We start from the raw sequence: 15,850 nt of genomic DNA, 5'->3' as shown, positions 1-15,850 counted from the left end.
ACAATATAGAAAATAAAATTTGTAGTTGATATACTAAAGAGAAAGCTAACAAGTGAGGCTGGTATATGTAGAAGCACAGTAGAATGTCAGTGCTGTTTTTCTTATTTAATCTTGACTGAGAATTTTCTTCAAAAGTGTAGAAGCTGGTTTCATGTGCTACTTTTGTTTTTATAGTTTTCCTCCCTGTAGGATGGTCTCAGAAGTGGTTAAAATGTCACTCAGAAGTCATCTTTGGTGTTTGTGCCCTCCTTGGTCTCTGTGTCATGGGGCTCCCTTGATCTTTGTTAAACCAGTTTGTCTGAGTTAGGAACCTGCCTATTTTAAGCTAGTATAAACATCCTTATAAAATACTTTATACTTTCATGTTAAGTCTTCTGACTGCTGAAGAGCGGTGACCCAGAAGTATGATGGGGTGATAGTGGTGCCGAGTGTGTGGCATAATGGAAAGCTTCAGACTCTAAATGAGAATTACCTGAAAGACTGGAATTCTGTCCTGCCTCTCTGGACCAGGATGCTGGTATCTGAGAAATTATGTGTTCATGGTGGACTCAGAAGTCTACAAAATGGTCTCCTCTGTTCATTGAGCTTCCTATGCTTTGCAGCTTTTTTAGTCATTCTGTGTCACTGATCTCATCATTTGTTATGGATACAACAGCTCCTTCAAGCCTTCACCCTTCTCTGACGCTTTAATCTGTGGAGTTTCTCCATTCTGCTCTGAGCAGAATTTCTTGGTTGAACACAAGGCAGTCACTGTCTGTGCCCCGTATTCCACTCCCACACCCGAGTTTTACCTGCATGTGCTCCCATCCTTTAGTCTTTCCTTTTGTCAGAGACATGTCTCCTTCCATCCTGCTTCTTCAGGAATTTTGCTATGCAAAACAGCTCATCTCTAATTTTGAATTATCTATTTAGTTATTTATAGCTTTTCTCTGTCTCCCAACTTTTCAATTCCATTACTTAAAATCTGATACTTCCTGATTTTTCATTCATCAACTAGTCTACTGAAACTATGCTTGCCAATATCTCCTTATTGCTAAATCAGAGGACACTTATTTTTATAGCCCTTGGTTTTAAAACATTTATTTTCATTTTATTTGAAAAGCTGAGAGACATATAGATGCCTTCCATCCACTGGTTCATTCCCCAAAGGCCTGCAACAGCTGGGGCCAGGCCAGGCTGATATCAGGAGTCTGGAACTTAATCCAGGTCTCCCACATGAATGGCAGAGATCCAAGTATTTGAGCCTTCACCTGGTGCCTCCCAGGATGTGCATTAGCAGGAAGCTGTGTTTGAAGCAGTGACTTGAACCCAGGCATTTTGTTGGAAGCAGAGCTGAAACTTGAACCACTGTGCCAAATGCCCACCCCAAGGACATTTTTACACGGTCTTGCTAACAGTTGAGTACTTCTGCTTTCTGGAATTCTCTGTGGCTTCCACCGTACCTCCCTCTTGTGACTTCTCTCTCATTTATAGCAGTAGTTTCTTATTCACTTTGTAAAGCATCTTTCCTTTAGCCTGTGCCTTAAATGTTAATATCCCTAGCGTTCTGTGAATGACCTTCTTATTCTGTCTTCCCTGGATGATTTTACCCACTAATTTAACTAGAAATCCACAATAACTCAGTTTTCTCCACCATAGACCTCTCCTGAGCTCCAAACCAGTGTACCTAGTGCCTCTGAACACTTAGTTTTATCAGAAGCATTTCAGACCCAGTGTGTCCAGGACAGAATTGTCCATTGGGTTCGTAGGATTACCACCTATTCAGTAACTCAGGCCAGGATCATGGGAATTGTCTGGCTCATCCTTCTTGCACCTCCCTGCCTTTGATCAAGCCGTGTCTATTTGACTTCCTGTATCTCAGTTGCCTGTCTGCCTTCTTGACCAGCATGCCACACAAATTCTGCATCACCACTCTATTAAAGTTCTCAGGATTGCTGTGTTGGATGACTGCCACCATTTCCCAATTCCACACTCCACCCTTCAAAACTAGGTTAGGTGTCCCTCCTGTTCCAGGAATTCCCTGCTGTTGTCACAGGTATCACATTGTATCATTATATATTCACTAAATTGCTGGAGCTCCTTGAGGAAGCAACTGTATCTTATTTTTGTAGCATGTTAGTTAACCTGCTGAAGATAGTTAATGTTTCCATTAAGTGATGAATATAAAGGAAAAAATACAGGATTCTAGAGCAGACCAATCTGGGTCTAAACTCTGCTACCTTGACCTAGAATAAGAAAAGTTACATTCCATTTCCAGGTCTGAAAATGAAAATACCAGTGAGTTCCTGCATGTAAAGCACCTGGCATATTTTATACAGGTATCCTGGAAACTACCTTCTAAAACAAAGTAGCTGCTTGTTGCTCATTGTTGTGTTGTCTGGTGCTCCTTTTGTTAAGAGAATTCCTGCTCTAATTTTCAGAGTCTAGGGAAGAAAATTTTGTAACAGGGTCTCCTCTTCAGTGCCAAAAGTGACTTTTCTAAACATAATAATATTTAGTTACCAATTTAGAATGAAAAAAAAAAAAAAAGGATGGATTTTCAAAAACTGCAAGGCCTTGCTGTCATCAATTCCAAGTTTTCCCTGTGTGGCCTTATCGTGTTTTACACATTGTGTATCTCTAGCAGAAATTCTGTGCAAGACCACTGATTGCAGTGGAAGTGCAAGTACCCTAGGATCTTGTTAAAGAAATACTCACTTTTGTTAATTATTACTCTGGGCTTACTCTAAAGTAAGAGTTGAGATTCTTAGACTTTAGAAAGGTTTAAAACTTATGTTGGGAAAGTGTGTGTGTGACCATCACATCATAGTTAGCCAGATAGCTCATTAATCTGAACATCCCAGGAAAGTAGTGTTCTATGTGAGGGACTTTCCTGCCCGCTGAGCTTTTGTCTTCCCCCTTGGAGTCCTGCCCGAGTAGCAAACCATCTACTTCACATTACTAAGATTCACACTGTTGTTTTCCCCATTGCTCAAATCCTACCCCAGCTGACCTACTAAGGTAAAAACAGTAAGTATGTGAAGACTGCAGTGTAGCCCTCAATGTCAACATGAAGAGTTGAGCATAAGCCCAAGTGTCAGTCTAGGCTGGAGTGGAGGGGATTGACTTCTCTGAGTTAGCCGGCGGGGGGCGGGCTGCTCTGGAAAAGTTGTGGGGCCGGCCTCTGCTGGGGTGGCGGGAGCGCACTGCTCATTCCGGGACCTGCCCTGAGCCTGCGCGCCGCGTGCACGACCAGCGCTGGGAGCTGCTTCCTAGCCTGCCTCCAGCGGAAAGCCGGTCCCCGGCTCCGCTCCCTCGGGCGGTGTGCAGGCAGTCCCTGGCTGAGCCCTACCTGCTCCTCCGCGGAACCGCGGCGCTGGGGGAGGGGAGGAGGGACCGGACGACGACAGCAGCCTGCTGCAGGCCACGCCGCTACCGCCCGCCCGCTCACACTCTTCCCGGCGAGCTCTGGAGGGCGGGTCTGCGGCCCAGCCCGGGAGCCTGCAGCCGGCCAAGGGGCGCAGTGCTGACCTCTGCAACCCCGGGCACGGCGCAGGAGTCGTGGGCCGCGGGCTGGCAGCGCCGACGCCGGACCTCGTTGGGGAGGGGCCGGGCATTGCTGCTGCCCAGCCGGAGCCAGGGGCGGGCCGCACGAAGGTGACTTAGGGAGACCTTGCAGTGCCGCCCTGGGTCGCACCTCCCCGATCGGCTGGACTGGAGGGGAAGAGGAGAAGGAGGAGGAGGAGGAGAAAGAGGAGGAGGAGGAGGAGGAACAGGCCGAGCGCATTCGTGCAGGAGCTGGCAGAGGAGCACCGGGTGGAGCGCGCCAGCCGGGTTCTCGGATCCGGCCCAGGTGGGTGGGAATGTGTGCCTGTCCTGGGCTTTGTCGGGCAGCCTGGGAGCCAAGGAGGACCACGGGGCGGAGGGGGCTGGGTGGCCAGATGTGACTGAGGGATGTAAGTAGATCCAAGAATAGTTGGACACTGTGTGTGGAGCCGAGCGAGCCTAGTGCTGGGGGGACTCCAAACCAGGAGACCTTGTTCTCCCTGTTGGCGCCGGGTCTTTTTGTCAGGTATGTGCTCCCCTCGGATCCTTATGGGAAGAGCCCCTGGGGAAGAAGCCCGTTTGTCTGATACATATTTTCCCCTACTACATATCACTATTAGGTCAAGTGGTGCTGGAGTGGGAGGAGTAAGACAGTGAAAGACATTATTGTCCTAAATAACCTTCCAAGTTAGTGATTTTTTTTTTTTCATGGCTCTGCTCTGGCTGACATTGAGATGGAGTTATCATTGCTGCTTCAGAGGCCGCTAAAATTCCAAGAATACACGGGGAAATGTATGAGCGGCTTGAGGAGAGAAAGAGAATTGTACCGGTGTTGGGGAGTGGGGAGGAAGCTTATAACTTCCATGCTTTGGTTAAGGATTTTTGATTACTCATAGGCTCTCTTTGCAGCCTGCACCAGTGGGGAATCAGTTCCCTAGCACTCAGAGCCTATGGCAGGTTGCTCTGTTTTCTGTTGTGCTGGATCTTTTTGGGTTGGAGGGAGAGAAAGATGCCAGGGAAGAACACAGCATTTCTGACTTTCTAAAGCTGTTAAAAAGTTTCCTGATTTTCATTAGATTCAAAGACAGGGTTGAGGCATTCCATCTTGAAGGCATTGTAATGCTTAGCCGAAATCTTTGTCAAAAGAGAAAAATGTTTGAAATGTGTGTTGGTGGATTGGCCTGTAGGCTAGAATATGGGGATGTAAATGTAGACTGTCTTTGCGGTTTGAGGATGCACCAAAGGTAACCTCTGATCCAAATAATGTTTGGTTTTTATCCCTGAAGCTGATGACTTTGGCAAGGTAGTGCAATTTTGACATAGTGGATATTTAATCTGAACTTGAAAACCAGACAGCTGTTAGAGCTTTGTCCCAGTGTTAATGTTAATAGACGAGTTTTAAAGGAATTTGTATCACCATGATTGTAGCTGCTGGGCTCACTTTAGAAGAGTCTCCTCTTTAGAAATCCTTTAAAAGTTAAGTTTTGGGGGGGGAGTTTCACCAAGGGTGTGACCTGCAAAATCCCTTTATCTCAGTTTACACCCTAAGAATGAAGAAAATAAAGCTTATTAAGTTTTCTATACTAAAAACAAATATGTTCATTAATATTCAAGGTAGCTTATAAGTATTTCCAGCACATTAAAAGTTTGTACATAAAATAATTGATAATTATGCAACATCATAAATAGAATTTGTACAATCTAATATTTATTTTTGACAATCTTTTTAAACAATTTGATAAACTATTTCTGATACTCAACTATATGACTATCAGATCTGTGATGATTATAAGAAAACATTTAATTTAAAAGTAGAAGTTTAGAATTTTTATTTTGTCTACATTTCAACATATATTCCTAAATAGGAAATATAATCCAGAGATACCCTGCTACGAGTTAATTTTGGAAGCAATTACTATGTAAGATATACATAAATAATGTGAAGTTTCTGTGCAGTGGAGATGGATTTCATTTTGATAACTGGGAATTTTTTTAAACAGAAATACATAGTTTTAATTAGTGTGTGCTTGTGTGTGTTAGGCTTGTCATACTTCATGTGACTTAAGATCTGACCTGATAGGTTTGTACGTCACAGTGATTCCAAAACTGTCTTCTGCATGTGATTTTGTTGGTCCTGTTCTTTGCCACATTTCCAATATGGAATGTGGTGCCTGTCTTCTACTCTGATGAATTCTGAATGAGTTAAACAGGCAGACATAATTTTCCTTCCAATTTAACTTCACAGTCTGAAGGACATAACCCTGCTACATTGTTACAGTGGTCAACTGTGGATTTGGTGTCTCTGATTTTGTGTAATGCTTTCATCTTAACTAATTGAATGAGTATTTACAGAATGTTTATTCCTTCAGAGAAGGCTAGGCCGGTTTGTCTATATAAAACAGACTTTACTGCAGGCACCAGGTGACTAGATTCTTAAACAAGGTACAGCATACCCAGAAGTGACAGGAAAGAATGGATCCCAGCAAGAAGTCATTTGTTGAGACTAAACAGTGGAGGGGAGAGTAAGGAGACTACAAGTCTAAATGAGTAGATGCACAGACTTCTTGAAGGACTTTGTAAAATATGCTTAAAGAGTTGAGACTCATCTTGGGCAGTTAGCATCACTGAAAGGTTTTAATCAGGGGAGAGACCTAACCCGATTTACTCCTTATGAGAAAGGATTAGAGGAAGACAGGCGTGAAAGCATAACAGCAAGGTGCAGGAGTTCAAGAGAGATAATCAAGGCCTGAAATAAGTTAGTGATTGAGAAAAAGGAAAGAAAGACACAGAGCAGAGAGTTGCTTCAAATACAAATGACGTACATGGAGCTGTTAAGAGATGAAACGTGGGGTTAAAGAAGAGGGAGTCATAGATGACTTCCAACTTCATGGCATAAGTGACTTGATAACAGGTGACTAAGTAGGGAAGATATGGGAAGATGAGTTGGGCATGTTGGCATCCAGGTAAATTCATCCTTGTCCAGTAAAAATTTGAGAATCGTTAGTATGGTAATCAAGGCCAAAGGAATAAATAATATCCCATAGGAGAAGTACCTGAAAAAGTTTGAAATCACCGAAGTAAATTACTGACATTTAAAAGACAAGTGGAAGAAGGAGAGTCAGAGGAGTATCTTGAGAAAAAGCCACTAGAGAGGCAGGAGAAGCTGTGGAAGGGGTCAGGGGAGACAAGGATTGCAGCAGATGTAGGGGAGAACTGGACTGTGCCCATGAGATCTGGGAGCCTGATGGTGGTGGGAGTCTTTGATGAGAGACATCTGAGAAATAAGATTTGGGAAGAAGCCAGGTTGCAGTGAGCAGAGGAGTAAATGCGAGGGACGTGAGGAAATGGAGATAATGAAGCTAGACCGTGAGTCAGTCTCTGTACACGCATCATCTGAATGCAATTTTATTCCTTCCTTCCAGTCTTTATGCCTTGCCTTTCTTTTTGTGTTCTAAATATGCTGGCCAAGGCTTCGGGTTAGTATTGAATAGAGGCTGTGATGGTGTGAATCCACATTCATCCCTGATTTTTTTTTTAAATGATGTATTCTAATGATTCATAGTTAAGAAAGAAAGACATTTAATAAATACCATTTCCCAGATTAATGAAATTTTATTTCATTCTTAACATTGTTGAATTGTTTTTTAAATGATGGAATGGTGTTGAATTTTATCAAACATTCTTTCTGTATCAACAGAATCATATGTTTTGAAAAATCTACCAAGCTCATAGGTTATATTTTTAGACTCTTTCTAAAATAAGCCATCCTGTTTACCTGGAATGAACCTAATTTGGTTATGATGTATTATCTTCAACATTCAATGTGGTTTGTTTTGGATTTTAGCATCTATGTATATGAGTACTGTTGACTTGTAAATTGCTTTTGGATTCTGTCCTCATCACAGTTTAGTTTCAATGTTATACTGACCTTGTAAAATTAGTACAGAAGTATTCTGTTGCTGTTCTCTGAAAGAGTTTATGTGAAATCAAAATGATCTATTCCTTGAAAATTTATTAGAACTTTCTGATAAAACTAGCTTATTGTGAATTTTGACTATCAATTAGATATCCTTAGTAGTTACAGGACTATTTTAGTTTTCAATTTCTTTTTGGGTCAGTTTCAACAAGTTGAATATTTCTAGACATTTACCCTTTCCAGTTAGGTTTTGAAATTTGTTAAAGAAGTGCATAGTACTCTTGCATTTTCTTCTTATGTTGAATCTGTTATTATGCCTTCCTTTGCCTATTCTTTCCATTTTCTTTTTCCTAATATTTATTTGGCCATCTCTGAATAGATTCCTTTCTCTCCAAATGATTGTCTCTAAGATTTCATTAAAACTTTATCTGATTACTTTTTAGCTTTGTTATCTATTACAGATTTTTCTTTTAAAATACTTTTCACAGTTAATCTCTATCCTTTTGAGTTAACTTTTTCCTGGAGTCTATATATTTTTATTCTCTGTCCCTTGAAAGTAGATAATTGTTTCTTTTTCAGATTTTAAATTATACATTTCTCAGTTCCAGTAATTTAGCGAATGCTGGTACAACAATGCTGGCTTTATCCATTACTTGGGTTATTTTATAGATCCTGATAATAAATCTTTGTAGACTCCATCTCTTCAGATTGAAAACTATTGATGTATGTAGTCTAGGCGCTGCCTTGTATTACTTAAAACATCCAAACCTTGTAGGTAGTTAGGATTACTTGTAGTTGTTTTTGGCTTAACCATCCTTTCTTGTTTATACCACTCGCATTTCTGTTTCTTTTTCTCACTTTGCTCACTATCTTCCTTTTCTCCCCACCTCGTTTTCTATCTGTTGATATTTTGAGTAGTGAAATAAGGATTGTCACTCCCTTGTCCCCTCCTGCCAATTTTTTCCCTCACACTTATTTTCTACCCCACTACAATTTGAGGACTTTACCATCACTTGTGTTTTCCTTCTCCTCAGAACCTGAGCCTCAGTACCAGAGAGGAAAAAGTCAGCATGACCTGCCCCTCACTTTCTTCAGATCCTCAATGTTTTATCATTGTCTCTTGCATAATCTTTGTTAGTCCTTACTGAGTTCAGCTGAGGAGGACCAAGTAGCTTGAGAGTATGAGGAAAGCATAGGAAGCAAGTGTAGACAGTAACCCATGAACTTGCTGCTGTTAGGAGTCCTGAGGCCTGGGTTTTGTCTCGGGGCCTTTTTCTTGAACTTTGACTCTGAGCAATGTATTCCACAGATCACAGTCTGTATCTGTAGTACAGGATCATTAACATAGACCTTTTGTCTCTGCTTCACAGGTTTCTGTGAGACTCAAATGAGATCAGGGTAAACCCATCTGTTTTATGTAAGATAGTTTTCTATGCTTCCTACCCTGGGAAAGCTCTTAAAATGGATTTGGCGGCAATTCAGGGGCAGAGGTGGAGCAGAAGTGATCTGTGGCATGGTGTGATGGATGACAGAAACCCTGATGGGAAGCAGTAGGTGGTGATAGGAATGGTGAGAAGCACAGGAGTGCTCGCCAGTGGTTGGGGGAGTGGAGGGGGGCGGGGGAGGCCTGTCTCCTGGACAGAGGTATCTTCACCTCCCAGGCTGCAGATGGGACAGTGCTTTTGTGACACCATCCATTCCTTGACCCAGGAATTGCTACATTCAGGACATAGGGCCTTTTTGTGCTTGCTTGAGAAACCAGCCTCCAATTAGAGTGTTTCTATGAGGGAGATTTTGGGAGTAGTCTTTAAAATAACATTTCTTGTGATAGAATTGATTTAATTTTAGATAGTTTCCATTTACACTTGTTATTTTACTTTTTAACTGTGGATTAAGTTGTTTAAAATCACAAGGTCATAGAGTCTTGTCTTAGAGTGTACAGGATCTGGTCTGATGGTTTTCAAAGGTTTTTTGTTTTTTGTTTTTGTTTTTGTGGGTGGGTAAAGGCAGGTGCAGATGCCAGTACATAGTAAGACAGATAAAGTAACATACCCCCGTCATGTACTAAGACATCACCATAGCACACAGTCTGAAATGATCAGTCTGTTTTCCTGACTTTTACAGAGGAGGAGATTAGGAGCTACAGAAAGGGTCAGGTATTTGCCCAGACTTACAGAGACAGAAGGAAAAAAAAATTCCTGAGTTTTCTGGTTTGTTGGTTCAGCTATGGCTGGGCTGCAGCTGGAACCTGGAATGTAGTCCAGGTCTCTTGTGTGGGTGACAGGAACCAAACTACTTGATTGGTCAGCGCCTTTCAGGGGTCACATTAGTAGGCAGCTGGAATGAGGAGCTAGAACCCATGCATTCTGATATTGGATGTGGGTATACTAACCAGCATGTTAACCACCAAATTCCCAACCCAGACAATCCACCTGTTTTCAAAGCTGATTTAGCCACCTACATCAGCTACTTTCTCAACCTGACAAAAGATTACCACATTTAAAATAAGATAAGCAGACGGCAAAGAATTCTGAAAGGTCTTTAGATTTTGCACAAAATAGTCTAAGCTCTCAACAGGAAATTGCTGTCCATCTTTTTGTGGGTACTTTGCTTAGTAGAAGTCTCGCTTCTTGGGAAGATACAGGATATGTCCATTTCTTGAGAGCTTTAAGCTTTTGTTCTAAAATGACACTAGACTGTCAGAATGCTTCAGTCTAGAATATATTATGCTGACTTTGTGAAAAGTGGCTTCCACTCACTTGTAAACTGCACTTATACCCTCAATTTCTACTGAGGGGCATTTTAAAAAAAAAAGCATTAATGGCATGATCATTTTGCCCTCTGATACTCTTATTCCCCTTTATATTACCCTGGTTGAGAAATTAGAGCTAAGGGCAAGGAGGGAGTTTGTTTTCCCTAAAGTACTGGTATTCTCTTTTTCCTTGTGGACAATTAAAAGGGTGTAATTGATTGTATTTCTGTTTTGGCCTTAAGAGGATTCAGAGCCAGGTTTGTGGTGTGTCCATAGTATCTGTCTTAGGCTCTGTCACTGATAGGTCCTACCCTACTACTGTATCAAAAATTATTCCTTACTTTTGTAGACTCAAAGTTTGGCAATCATTGCATTACAGTGTTCTCTTGTGAATTAGTTGAATTTGGTTGTGTGCTGGAGTGCATTCATGTATGATGCTTATATTTTGGGGTTTTCCCACAATTACTATTAAGTAAATGTTACAATGTTAGGGTTATATATTTTATACAGTTTTGTGTTACATCTGGAATATAGATGTGTTGATAGTGACTTTACTATTGTTTCAAGGCTCCAAGTTAAAACACATGGCAAATGTTACGGTGGGAGTTTTTCTTTCCATGTTGATGAAAGTCAATATTACTATATAGATATTAATCCAATACTTGGAAGAAAATATATTACTTACATTGGTGTTAAAATATACAAAGATACACTATCTTAACTATTCTTAACTATCTAGTTCACTGGCATTAAGTACATTCACATTGTTGGACTGCCATGACCACATCCATCTCCAGAAATCTTTTCATCTTAAACAGTGCACCCATTAAATAATAACATCCCATTTCTACCTGTCAGTCCATGGCTCCCACTGTTCTACTGTCTGTATGAATTTGACTCCTGTAAGTACATGCAGTATTTGCTTTTTGTGTCTGAGTTTAACATAAGACCCATCCATGTTACAGCATGTGTCAACATTCCTTCTCTCTAAGGCTGAATATGCATAATTCCATTCTGTAGATGCACCATGTTTTGTTTATACATTCATCTGTGGACACTTGGGTTGCCTCTACCCCTTGGCCATTGTGAAGAATGCTGCTGTGCACCCTGGTATACAAATACTTCTTTGAGTCTCTATTTCTGCCTCTTTTCGGTATATACACAGAAGTAGGATTGTTGGGTCTTGAATTCTTTTTAAATTTATTTGAGAGAGCATGTGAGAGCATGCAGACCCATATGCTGGGTCACTTCCCATTGCAATGGCTAGCACTAGGCCCATGCTAGGAGCCAGTATCTCAACTTAGGTCTCTGAATGAGTGCCCTAGTTGTTGTTCCCAGTCTGCATCAGCAGGAAGCAAGTCCAGACACTCCAATGTGGTTCTAAAGCACCCTAACCGGCTTCTTAACCATTAAGGTAAATGTCTCTATTTTCAGTTTTTTAAGGAACTACTTTATTTTCCTTAGTAGCCACATCACTTTACATTCTTAAAAAAATGCTTATTTTTTCATCTTCATGAAAGGCAAGATGAAGAGAATGAACTTCTATTTGTTGGTTTACTCCCCTAATGCTTATATTAGCCAGGGCTGAGCCAGGCAGAAGCCAGGAGCCTGGAACTCCATCCAGGTCTCCCATGTGGGTGGCAAGGCCCAAACATTTAAGCCATCGTCTGCTGCTTCCCAGGGTGCACATTATTAGGATGCTGAATTGGAACTGGAGTAGCTGGGACTTGAATCAGCACTCTAATATGTGTTGTAGGGTCCCAAGCTGTGGCTTAACCCACTATCCCACATCATCTACCCCCCACTTTACATTCTTGTCAGTAGTACAGAAGGATTCCAGTTTCTTTACATTCTCCTCCTACTTGTTATTTTCTGAGGTTTTTTTTTTTTTTTTTTTTTTTTTTTTTTTTTTTTTTTTTTTTTTTTTTCTTTATTAGATAGTCATCCCCATGGGTGTGGTATGAGGAGCATGTAATAGGTATAATTTACGTTTTCTTTACACACATTAATCCTGAGGCTGCCATACTATCCTTACATCAGCTCATAGTTGCCCTGCAAAACAATGACTTTTCATTGTTTTTCGGACTGCGTAGCCGGGGCTCTGCTTGCAGAGGAGTGTGGACAGCTCCAATTCTTCATCAGTGTCCTGTCCTTTCCCTTCAGTTAGCTGCTGAAAAGCAGCTCCACAAGTAGGAATGATCCTTGAAGTGTTCCTGGACTGGAGACTCAGTTTATAAATCTGTATTCTACTTTATTATAGTTCTGTACCTTAGATCCCAGTGTTGTTTTGCTGCTATAGTTGGAATGATTATAGTTAATTGAAAAGTTTTCTCTTTTCTACAGAGGTAGCATAGGAAAATAAAAAGGAAGGCGTGTTTGAGTCACCACAAATACAAAATCTGAGATAAGGAAATTGTTATGCTCAGGACAGTCAGGCCTACCTTCACTTGTACATGGAAACTAATAAAGTGGAATATTTGTTGCTCAAAGCCAGATAATCACTATCCTGAGCATTAGATTTGAACAGAGATTTAACAAATTTATTTGTTAAATTGTTCTGACTTGACCTTTAACTTGTACCTAGGCGTATAAAATTTCCAACAGCTTTGAACTCAAGGAAAACTTTAAAAAAAGCTTAACCATAAAATTCTAAAAGAGATCTTAGGGGTCACCTTGGCCTTCACTGCTTGCAGGAATAGTCCATGTAACTTGTGCCTGCCATATGGCTGTTGTGTGTTCTGTAAGTGCTTCCAGCAGTGGACGGACAGGCAGTATGCTACAGTGGCTGAGACCTTGTAGCCTGAGTCCAGCAGACATGGGTTTGAAGAGAGAAGCCCTGTCACTCACCAGCTGTGTGATCCTCAGCAGGTCGTGTTATGACGCCCAGCTTGGAGTCTCCTCATTTGTGATAACACCTCCCTCTCAAGCTTGTGGGTGGGGAGGATTGTATGAGGTAAGCCACATGTGTAGCTTAACAGCTGGCCCAGAGTAAACAAGCATAGGTGTGAGCTCCTGCTGCTGCTCCTGCTGTTCTACATGAGTTGTCTCTAAAAAGCATCCATTGCACTGGGGAACCAGTGTGAAGTAAAATCGTTTTCCCCGCCTTGCGAGAATTCGTGGCTCTTGGGCTGTGCCCTGTGACATCACGGCAGGGCACAGGTCCTCTTGTGACAGCTCTTTAACTATTTGGAGTAAATTATTTCCCTAGACCATCTTGTTTCTTTCTGGGATGCCGCTCTGTCGAACTTTCCACATCCTTCCCTTCTTTGGTGCTTTACTTACCCATCTTAAGTTTTTTTCTTAAAATGTGCCATCCAGAAAGAAATAAGGCTTGTGTCTCCCTGGCTGCGGGTGCAGAGCATGGCTTCTGGGTTGACTTTGCATCCTGAGTGCCTGCCACCTGCTGTGGTAGGCTGTGCTGCCCTCCAGGTTGGGCCTCCATGCACCTTCACTCTCCTGTGTAGTGAGGACAGAGGCCTCCCACTGTCCCATAACTCGAGAGCCCAGGCCTGCCTCAGAACCCTTGCTCTTGTGGGCAGAACATCATCCCAGCTGCTTGCCTGGCGCTGTGCCTCCCACATTCAGCCCTGAATCCAGTGGTGGCTCAGCGAGCCTTCTGGCTGCCTGTGTAAGATGACAACCCTGACCCCCAGCACTCCTTTCGTCTTCACAGCCATGTTTTTGTCTGCAGTGTTTTACACCGTCGACAGCACTTAGTATTTTTCACTGGTTGGCCTTCCTTCCTTCCCCACAGTAGGCTGTAAGTTTGATGAGTGCGGGAATTGTTGTCTGTTTTATTCACTGCCAACCTCCTGGCGAGGGTGGCATGGTGTAGGTGGTTGATAAATATTTGTTGGGTGAAGAGTACAGTGGAATAATTGACTCTGAGTTGCTCAGGAGTTACTACTGGATATGAAAGGGATACTTGAGACCAAGTTCACAGTCATCCCTCAGTTTTTTTTTTTTTTTTTTCCTTTTGAAAAGATCAGAAAAAAATTTAGTTCTACCTGGAGAAGGGAAAAAAGAAGTCAGGATTATTGTTTTAGGACTTTGGGAATTTTCAAATTATTTTGGCTGCTTAATCAGTATTTTATTTTATATACAATTTTATTTGCTCACAAATTTTTGTTTTGTAAAAATAAAATGCGGGTTATTAAAACAACAGTATTTGCTCTTGAAGTTTGTATTAGCAGAGCTGTCCAAATAGTGGGCTGCAGAGAAATGATCTGAGCGGAGAGAAAGGGAAAATGATTGTGAAACAGATCTTAAGAATTTGTGGGAAGAGGTAATAGAAATGTTCTGTGTTTAATACATATTTTTGTTTTTGTTTTAACTGATACATAATAATTGTGCATATTTATGGGGGACCATGTGCTATTTAAGTACATGTGTACAATGTGTATTGATCAGATCAGGGAAATGGGCATCTCATCACCCATACAAGAAATGTTCTCTATAGGGGTGTGCATTCAGCTTAGTGGTTAAAATGCCACATTGGAGTGCCTGGTTCACTCCAATGTGTCCCACCCCTGCTTTTTTTTTTTTTTAGTTCATTTAATTTATTTTTTAAAGAATACAAATTTCAAAAGTACAACTTCAGGAATATAGTGATTCTTCCCACCATTCCCACCCTCCCACCCCTCCTCCTCCTCCCTCTCTCCTTTCTAGTCCCATTCTCCATTAAGATTCATTTTCAATTAACTTTGTACACAGAAGACCAACTCTATACAAAGTAAAGATTTCAACAGTTTGCACACAGACACACACACAAACTGGGAACTAGTTTTACAGTTAACTCTCATAATACAACTCATTGAGGACAGAGGTCCTACAATGGGGAGTTAGTACACAGTGACTCCTGTTGTTAATTTAACAACACTCCTATGTATGACATCAGTGACTACCCAAGGCTCTTGTCACGGGCTGCCTAGGTTTTGGAAGCCTTTTGAGTCCACAAACTCCATCAATATTTAGACAAGGCCGTAAACAAAGTAGAAGTTCTTTCCTCCCTTTAGAGAAAAGTTCATCCTTCTTTGATGGCCTCTTCTGCAGGGGTCTCACTCACAGAGATCCTTCATGTAGAATATTTTTTGCCACAGTGTCTTGGCTTTTCAGACAGACCAGGAAGCCTTAAAGGCTGATTCTGACCCACCTCTGCTTCTGATTTAGTTTCCTGCTGATGCATATCTGGGGAGACACCAGGTGATGGCTCAAGTATTTGCATCCTTGCCACCAATGTGGGACACCCAGATTGGGTTCTGGGCTCCTAACTTAAGCTTGGCCCAGCCCTGGCTATTGTGGACATTTGGGAAATGAACTGGAGAATGGAACTTTCTCTCTCTTTCTCTCTCTCTCTAGCTTAAGTGAAAATTAAAACACATACAGACACATGCAATATATGGAATCACAACACATGTCATTTAAATTACAGTTGCTGTGGTTCAGTTACCTATAACTTTCTGTTAACTTAGAGCTTCTACATCACTTCTGAAAATAAGGCTTGGTCAGGTTATGATTAAACTTTTCTACAGCAGTATGTCTCTAAAAAGAAATGTATTTCAAGGATATATAAAAACACAAGTCTGTGGTGATTATATAAGAGTAGTTATTTTTAGGTAGGAGCTTTGCAACCATGGGCTCCCATACTAGACATCTGA

At 41.5% G+C, this 15,850-nt stretch overlaps 1 protein-coding gene across 3 annotated transcripts in view; it reads left to right on the top strand.

The window, feature by feature from the left end:
* The window catches only part of OSBPL1A (oxysterol binding protein like 1A), a 229,282-nt gene that overhangs the window by 101,400 nt on the left and 112,032 nt on the right, over positions 1-15,850 (top strand). The window contains exon 1 of one of the 3 annotated variants that reach the window (XM_062201484.1): positions 3,649-3,832. The exons of the other annotated variants lie outside the window; for them this stretch is intronic. The gene's annotated coding sequence lies outside the window, so the exon portion shown is untranslated. Of the gene's footprint in view, positions 1-3,648; positions 3,833-15,850 lie in introns of those variants that run through there. 3 annotated transcript variants of the gene reach the window in all.

The sequence above is a fragment of the Lepus europaeus genome, chromosome 9 (genome assembly GCF_033115175.1).
Source record: "Lepus europaeus isolate LE1 chromosome 9, mLepTim1.pri, whole genome shotgun sequence".
Classification (NCBI taxonomy): domain Eukaryota; kingdom Metazoa; phylum Chordata; class Mammalia; order Lagomorpha; family Leporidae; genus Lepus; species Lepus europaeus.
This window is presented reverse-complemented; position numbering and strand designations above follow the sequence as displayed.